This window comes from Prionailurus viverrinus, chromosome C2 (assembly GCF_022837055.1).
Source record: "Prionailurus viverrinus isolate Anna chromosome C2, UM_Priviv_1.0, whole genome shotgun sequence".
Lineage (NCBI taxonomy): Eukaryota > Metazoa > Chordata > Mammalia > Carnivora > Felidae > Prionailurus > Prionailurus viverrinus.
The window spans coordinates 32,463,447-32,472,796 of NC_062569.1; the positions used below are offsets into that span (position 1 = coordinate 32,463,447).

The 9,350-nt window shown below is 42.0% G+C and overlaps 1 protein-coding gene across 1 annotated transcript in view; it reads right to left on the reverse strand.

Moving 5' to 3' along the window:
- STAG1 (stromal antigen 1) overlaps nt 1–8,604 on the reverse strand; it is a 403,550-nt gene extending 394,946 nt beyond the window's left edge. Inside the window, exon 1 of the mRNA XM_047874276.1 lies at nt 8,356–8,604. The gene's annotated coding sequence lies outside the window, so the exon portion shown is untranslated. The remainder of the gene's footprint in view (nt 1–8,355) is intronic.
- Between the last annotated feature and the right edge of the window lie 746 nt (nt 8,605–9,350).

Consider the following 9,350-nt stretch of genomic DNA (forward strand, 5'->3'; position numbering starts at 1 on the left):
AGATAGGCAATGATCTCTCAAATCTCTACCTGGACCTTTAAACCAATTCAACAACCAGAAGAGAAATTTTGTCAGAGAGCCTAAAAACAGTACCAGTAATATTTAATTATTAATGTCACCATGAATAGAAAAGAAAGGGACTCTGCTGAAAAACTCTTTTGACTCTTGTTTGTGGCTTCCATTTACTATTTGGGGGGGGGGGGAGCCAGCTCCCCATAATTCTGCATTTTATGCTTCCAAAGTATCTTGAACCTAACCCCCTCCACAACATTTCATGTATTATTCCTGTTAGTTTCTTTTACTGCTTTGGGGTTTTTGTTTTAGTTTTTAATCTCTCCTAATAGAACAGAAACTTAAGAGCAAAACCTATGTATTTATGAATTTTATATACTCACTACTCATCATGGAGTCGACCCTCAAAAATATTTATTGAAAAAAATCTTAATTGGATTCCCATCATAGAGATAAGACAACGAAGACCTCCAGAAATTAAATGTTCCACCCAAGAGCACACAACCATTATATGGTGGAACAGGGAAGAAAACTAAATCTCTATAAAATAAACTTCAAAATGCAAAGGATTTCAACATGCAGAAATGAAGCTGAGAGAAAAATGACCTTTTAAGAGATTTAGAGTCTGGATTCAGAAAGTAAGCCTGGGCTGGCTTAAATACTGGCGGTATCATTTATTAGCTGTACAGCCTTGGGACAATCAATGTACAATACTACACCGGATACTGTGCCTCACGAAGACTACCACTTATCAGACCTTGTGATGCCAACAATAAATGCAATAAAACAACTGGAACAAATGAAAATATATAGAGGATGATAAGTGCTGGTGAAGTTATCAGGAAAGATTTTACACAGATACTACAACTCAGTATTTACTTTTTATTTTTTTCTTTGTGAGCTGTATCAATTATGCAGCACAATACATAAAATCTCAATAACAGTTTAAAGAACTGTTTGCTTTATAAGCAAACACCCCATATACCCCCTACTAAGGTCAACAAACAATACTCCAAAGATTTCTTTACATTGTGCCCCTCTCCCATCACAAACTTGGGAAGTTTAATCTAATTAATACTAAATTTAACCTATAAAAAGGATAATATAACAATAACTACCTCATCAGCTTACTGCAAAACATTTATTGATACATAGTAAATGCTCAATACACATATAAAACAGAACAAAGATGGGAAGACAGGCTAGGATACAGGTATGTTAATCCAATTTGCGGAAAGCAAAAACTCAAAGAGAAGCATAGTACAGAGATAGAGCTGAAAGGCTAGGTTGTAGCCATATGAGAAATATAAGGAAAACTAAATCACAAATAACATAGGGAAAACTAAGAAAATTCACTGGGAAGTTTTCGGAGACAATCCTCCATGGGTCTCTCACTTTTCTGCATATCTTCAAAACAGAGGCACTGAATGCCCATGTCCCAATCTTTTCAAGAATATTAGTATAGTGAACAATCTTGGAAAGACAAACAGCATCTCCTTCAAAGAAAATGGGAAGCATGCTTACCATTTATCATAAGTTCAAGTTTCCCCACTGCATATACAGATCTTAACACTACCATAGTGCATAAAAACTGGGGCTCAGAGATCTGATGCAAATGCTGATTCTGTCATTAACTAGCAGTATGGACTTGGAAAAATTAGTATACAACACTACCCAGGATACTGTGCTTTATAAACACTGCCACTTACCACTAATGGTATTGCTGTAATGCATTGTTCTTTACCTCTGATCAAGGAGCCCCATGGCTCCTACCAGCATCCATTAAACTGTGGCAGGTTAACTTGTTAGCCCTCAAATAGGGTAAAATCTCAGGCCTTTCACCATTCATGACATTACCACATAATCAATGTCTATTGTAAGTGAAAGATTCCACTTCCATATTATCAGAAAGAAGAAAAAAGCAAAACAACTACATGCTGCCTTCAAGAGGTATATGTAAAATACAAAGAAAAAAAGTTTTTTAAGTAAATCAGTAAAAAAGATATATAATGAAAAGAGTAAGCTCGAGAAAGTTGAAGTGGCTATATTAATATCACATAAAGTAGACCTGAAAAGTATTACCACGAATAAATAAAAATATTTCTTAATGGTAAAAAGATCAATTCATCAGGAAGACATATTATAAACTGTATGTGCCTAAAAACAGAGTTTCAAAATACATAAAACAAAAATTGACAAAATTAAAGGAGAAATAGATAACTGTAAGAAATAGGCAATTATGACTAAAGTCATAGTTGTATATTTTAACCTCCCTCTCAGCAACTAAAAGAACTAGACCTCTCTCCAAAATTAAAAAACAAACAAAAATAACAGCAAATACACAAATGACTTGAAAATGCTACACCTTAATCTAATTGATATTTACAGAATACTACACTCAACAACTGCAGAATACACATTGTTTTCAAGTGTGAAAGATACATTTACCAAGACAGACCATGAAACAAGGTTCAATAAATTTAAAGGAATTAAAATCATACAGTATATTCTCTGACCTCAAAATGAAATTAAGTTAGAAATCAATAACAAGATCTCTAAAATCATCCCAAATGTTTGAAAATTGAACACATTTTTAAGTAATCCACATATCAAAGAAATTACAAAGCAAATAAACTATTTCAAGCTGAGTAACAAAAATACAACATATCAAAATCTGCGGAATACAGCAGTGTTTATAGAAAAATCGATAGTTTTCAATGTTCATATTAGAAAACAAGAAATGTCTATGGAGCACCTGGGTGGTTCAATCAGTTAAGTGTCAGACTTCAGCTCAGGTCATGGTCTCACAGTTCATGAGTTGAAGCATAAAGCTCTGTGCAGACAGCTCAGAGCCTACAGCCTGCTTCAGATTCTGTGCCTGCCTCTCTCTCTTCCCTCCCCCCACTCACACTCTCTTTCTTCCTCAAAATAAACATTAAAAAGAAAAAGGAAGGAAGGAAGGAAGGGAGGAAGGGAGGAAGGAAAGAAAACAAGAAATGTCCAAAATTTATGACCTAAGGTTCCACTTTAAGAAGCTAGAAAAAAGAGATGGGGCACTTGGGTGGAGCAGTCTGTTGAGCAGCTGACTCTCGATTTCAGCTCAGGTCATGATCTCACAGTTCGTGGGACTGAGCCTCTCATCAGGCTCTGCACTGAACATGGAGCCTGCTTGGGATTCTCTCTCTCCCTCTCTTTACCCCTCACCCATCTTTTCCCTCTCTCTCTCTCTCTCTCTCTCTCTCTCAAAATAAATATTTTAAAAAGAAACTAGAGAAAAAAGAGCAAATATGTAGAAGAAAAAAATTATAAGGAAAAGAAAAAAATGAGATAGAGAAGATGAATGGAGAAAAGTAGCAATGTTATTACCTGAAAAGACAGAAATACTGGTAAACCAAGAATGAAAACTGGTCAAGAAAAAAAGAAAGAACATACACCACCAGAAATTAAAGAGAAGATACCACTACAGATCCTACAGACATTAGAAAGATAACAAGGGAATCTTGTAAACAATTTATATCAATAAATCAAATGAGATGAACAAATGTCGTTTAAATACAATTTATCAAAACTGACATGATGAAAAAAAATCTAAACAGCCATGTCTACTAACAAAACTAAATTTGAATGTTATCAAAAACCTTCCCCCCCACACAAAAAAAATCCATATCTAGGCGGTACCATTGGTGAATTCTAGTAAACACTCAATTCAGAATGAATATCAATGCTAGACAAATTATTTCAGTAAACAGACCTATTTTATGAGGCCATCATAACCATATACTGAAACCTGACAAAGACATTACCACCAAAGAAAACTACAAAGCAATATCCCTTATGAATATCTCCAAACCCCTAAACAAAACATTAAATATGAAACATGAAATACTCCGACCAAGTGAAAATTATCCTAGAAATCAAGGATAAAACAAATTCTTCTGCAAAATAACTGTGTCAATTTATACCACTGCCAAAAGCAGGAGTATAATTTCTTCACACATTCTCACCAACACTTGATATTATCAGAATGTTTAATGTTTGCCAATTTGACAGAAGCAAAATGGTTTCCTCTTATGGTTTTACTTGGCACCCTCCTGATTACCAAGGTATAATTCACTGCTCTCCAGTTCGAAGTCACGGTATCACTTAGGTGAGATGCAACCAACATTCTTTATTTAAAAAACAAAATCTGAAAATATCTGAGAGCACAACATAAAGGCTAAATACTATTTCATGAAACTTTTATTTCGTGTGTGTGTGTGTGTGTGTGTGTGTGTGTGTGTGTGTGTTTGTATTGGGTCACAACGTAAAATTTTTTTGTTACCTGTGAGCTTCTAGCAAGTTAAAAGCTATTACTGTAGCTGTTTAATTATAGCAAAACTCTATGAGATATTTGGGCAACTTAATAGTGCACCCTTTCTGCCCATAGCACAAAGGAATGTATTTTATTAAAAAAAAAGTAGGATTTAAGATGTCCTTCAAGCACAAACTGGCAAAAACAGAATTAAAAGAGGAGGAGGAAAAACCTAAGAGAAGCAATAAGGGATGAATTATATGGAGAAAAGATTCTATAAAACCAACTGGTCTATGACCTACTTAAAGCTCACTTTAAAAGAATCACATTTCTCAATAAAACAGGGTTTCTCTCAGCACTAAGGTAGGAAGCTAGGATCCTATCCTCTTAACTATTGAAATGACAGAAAGCTAACCCCTCCTTCTCTGCAGGCATTCCCCTAATTCCCATCTCAAGATTCATCTCATCCTGGGGCTTAAGTAAGAATATTCTTTTAGGTCTCTACTTCCTGCTTTAGGTAGAAATACCTTAATTCTAAAAATTTATATGCTTATTCAGCTAACAAAGATTTACCAAGCCCCTATTATATCACCTCTCTATTAAGAAATCAAATTGTATCCCCCTAACAATTTTAACTCTTTATATTGAAGAGCTATATTTTTTAAATTCTTTATATATTCTTTAAAGCTTGATATCCTTAACTATAACTCTCCTAATTGACTCTTGAAAATATTTTGCTTCTTGGACTCAAACCATCCCACATACCACCTTCTGCTACCTTCTTTGTTCCACCAACAATATCTCTGACCCTTACAAATAACTATTTTCGTAAGAACAACTTCTTTACAATCTGCAGACCAATCAAGCCACAGCAATTGCCTGCTGCAATCAGTATGTGAATCTACCTGTCACTTAATGGCTTAAGCATTAAAATCTCTTACCTTATTAGATTCAATCTTATCTCTAAAATGGGTAAAACAATAGGTATGAAGGAATAATGATAATTAATTTCCTATTGCCTTATTACCTGAAGTTTTTTAATTCTAGTTTTTAATTTCTTTTAAATGCAATAAAATATTTTTATAGAGGGAGGCACTTAAAATGAGGTACGAGGAAATAATGGGAAAGTAAAAGGTTTAAAGACAAGTAAGTATGAGTAAATTTATCAAGTGGGTTACTGCTCTCCCTCTGTGCTCTCCTTATATGTCTGGATTCTAAAGACACAAACGTAAAGATACCCCTTTCCCAATGGCAGGCAAAATTCTAAGAACCCTCAATGACCCACATCCTATAAATTACCTTCCTTTTGAGTGTAGGGGACCTGTAAACATAATGGGGTATCATTCCAGTTGGTGGTTACATGGCAAACATTTTGCATATGTATTTAAGGTCCCTAATCAGTTGAGTGTGCCAAAAAGGAAATTATCTTGCGTGGGTCTGGCCTAAGAAGATGAGCTTTAAAAAGGGGTATTAAAGGGGAGTCTAAAGGTCAAAAGAAAATGAACATACTCCGGGGCACCTGGGTGGCTCAGTGGGTTGAGTGCCCAGCTTCCACTCAGGTCATGATCTCACTGTTCATGGGTTTGAGCTCCGTGTCGGGCTCTGTGCTGACAGTTCAGAGCCTGGAGCCTGCTTCAGATTCTGTGTCTCCCTCTCTCTCTGCCCCTCCCCGCTCGCGCTGTCAAAAATGAACAAATGTTAAAAACTAAAAAAAAAAAAAAAAAAAAAAAAAAGAAAAGAAAGAAAGGAGGAAAATGAACATACTCCTTTACTATAGGATTAAGCAGCAAAGAGAAAAGGGGAAAAATCGAAGAAGAGAACTTCCAACTACCTCCATTTTGACATCAGTCTGTACTTTCTAACTGATTAAACTCCTCTTTCCAGCTCCTCTCTTAAATCAGGCAAAACACCCAAAAGGCAAAGCATCCCCTGATGGGACCAAAAGTACACCCACAAGCAATAAAGACTGCACTGAGCCAGTAAGACCCATTGTGACTGATGCCTGGAGCCAGGTGCTCTTGTACCCATGCACCCATGCTGCAAAAAAGATGTATCTTTTTCCCCAGTACACTATATGCAACTGCACTGATTATGAAAATACACAGATCCAGAATCAAAGGGAAAAGCTAAAATTGTATAAAATGTTTAAGCTTTGTTAAACTACCCTATACTTTATAATCTTCCATTTTAGTGATGAGAAAAGTAAGGCTCAGAGAGTGATATCCCAAAGACAATAAACCTGGGGAATGTTTAAAGTAACTTCCAGAGCTCTTTCCCCTACACCACACCCCCCTTAAAGCTTTAAAAACGCCATTGAAATCAACAGTTAATTTTACTACTGTCTTCAAAGGAAACAATCCTAGTAACATAATTTCCCACCTTACACATCTATTTCAGTAACTCAGCTTTGTCAGAACATCAAAACTAAAGTGGATACTGAGAAATTTCCACTCAAAAGTAGTCTGGCTGTAAAAATGACCATCGGTAAACTGCTTGAATAAATTTAAAATACATTTATTATAAATGTGAAGGAAAAAAATTAGCAAAACACCTGTAGGTTTCCCAGAACTTTATTTAGAAAGCAAACAATCAATGTTACGTGTTCACAAAAATCAAAAGCAAGTAGACACCCTTTCCATATCTTTCAGTATTTCTCTCCTTGTGCAATTTTTTAAATCTGAAATCATCACTGTAAATATGAGAACATGGCACAATATTTCGTACAATAAATAAGTCCTTTTATGTTCACTGTTGTATATATTTCACCATAAAAATTTGCAATTTTCTTAAAACACACATGGAAAACTAAAAGGTAGAGTCGTATTCGAATCCCACAAGTTACAAATCACACAACTTTCTTTATACTAATTCAAATACTTTCACAAACACTGTATTTCCTAGGAAGATGAAAAATATAGTCCTTTCTAGTCACGACCACGCGAAGGAATAAACTATATTCATCACCTTAACAAGAACTTTAACAGCAAATAATTCGCTACCGTCACATACAAACAGCACTGTTTTGAGTCTATAAGCTTCCAAAACCATCCCATGATTTATACGCCCCGGGCACGATTCTCTGCAATGTGAAGAGAATCGATAACATTTCAAATGTGGGTAGAAAGGGTGACGTGACAATCCTAAGACCTGAAAATTTTTTAAGTCCCTAGGGCACACAAGAAGCATCCAGTTCAGACACTCCAATCGAGGCCCAGGTCCAACTCCAGGCACTCCAGTTTCCCAGCTCTTCACCCCGCCCCCACCCCGAGAAAGGAGGGAAAACAACTTTTATTGGCCTCTTCTCCCGGGGAATTGGCAAACTAGCGGGGCAGTGCTCCGGTCTGGACACGTTTTACAGTGAGGCCTCCGTCGGGGGCGGGGAGGGCAGATAGCGGGAAAGCCTGGCTTCGAAGCCCCCTCTCCCCCAGTCGCAAGCCCCCTGCCCCACCCCACCAAGAAGAGGCCCCGGCCGGCCGCCACGCCGAGCGACCCCCAGGCCCCTCCGCTGAGGCGAGCTTGTTGTCATGTGACGACGCCGCCGCTAAAACACCGCAGAAACGCAGGGCGGCGGGCGGCGAAAGGCATTCGCACCAGCCCGCCTCGGCCCGGCCCCGCCGGGCGCGGGCGAGTCCCGAGAGTCCGGGCGGGGGGGGGGGGGGGCGGAGGGCGGAGGGCGGGCTTGGCGGCGGGCCCGAGCGCGCCACAAAGGCTCCCGCGCCCGTCGCTGTAGTGCCCGAGCGGGCGGGGGCACGATTTTCAGGCCCGCGGGAGGGGTGGGGAGGGACGAGGGCTCTGGGGTGCCCGCCGCGCCCACAGCCGCCCCCTGGGCGCCCGGACGGCCAGCGACCGCCGCGCCCCGCACAGGCCCACGCGGCCTCCCTCCCCCGCGCGGGGCCCGCGCCCGGCCCGCCCGCCCGCTCCTCGCTCGCGCTCTCTCGCTCTCTCGCTCTCGCCCGGCCTCCATCTTGGATCCGCGCTTCCAGCCCCCGCGCCGCTGCCGCCGCATTCCCCCTTTCCCGCCCCCCGCCGCCGTCGCCGCCGCCCGCACTCACCTCAGCTGCCCATCCGGGCGCCGCCGGCCGTCGACCTAGTTTCCCCCCAAAAGTCTCCGGTGTGTTATTCCCGATGTGGGGGGGTTGTTACGGGGTGGTCGCCGGGGGTTCGGGAGCGGGGGCCGCGCCTTCAACGGAGCTGCAATCCTAACCCGCCATCTGGTGGCATTTTCCACACGCCAATGGCGCCGCTGCAGACTTGGGTCCGGACCGCCCTCTGCTGGCCGCGGCGCTTACTGCCTAGCTGACGGGACGGGCCTGCCCGGAAAGGGGAGGGAGCTGAGGCGCGAGCTGGGGACCGCAGCGGGGACGCGCGCAAACGCTTTCCTGTGGGGATTGCGCGCACGCGCACCAGCGGGGCGGGAAACGTGGCCGCTGCGTGGAGACCCCGCCCCCACACGGAGCCGTAGCCTAGCTCAGCCAATCGCAATCGGCGGATACCTCTTGGTGAGGGCGCTGTGGACGGTTCTTGGGCCGCCTGAGGCTGGCAGAAAGACGGCCACGGTGGCGCCTGCGCGCCCTGCTAGCCGAGTTGCCGCCCGCCATTTTCGGAGCTTTTCCGAGACCTGGGAGGGAGGCCCGCCCCCGGCCGGTTCACTGAAGCCCCTCCCCAGGTCGCGAGACTGGCGCTTCCCTGCAGCCTCGTCTGACTTGTGCTGCCTCCACTCCACGTCCGGGAAGCGCTCTGCGGAAATAGGAGGGAGTGAAGGTGCCAAGCTCTTCATCCAACTCTCCTGGGTCTAACGAGGGCCTCTGAGCTTAGCATTGTATTAGCTACCTTTTGTTGACTGTTGGTAAGACGGTTTTGCGAGCGAGGGTGAAAAGGTTTCGAGAACTGTTTAGGCCCTCCCTTGCCGACCTAGACGCTACAGTGCCTGCCCCAGGCCGATTGGCGTCGTCCCTGCCTCTGTAAAGCAGATCCTCTCCGTAGTGCCGGCTTTGCATAAGGCGGCAGCATTGGCTAGTTAGTGAAAAAGGAATGTAGCTGCACTGGG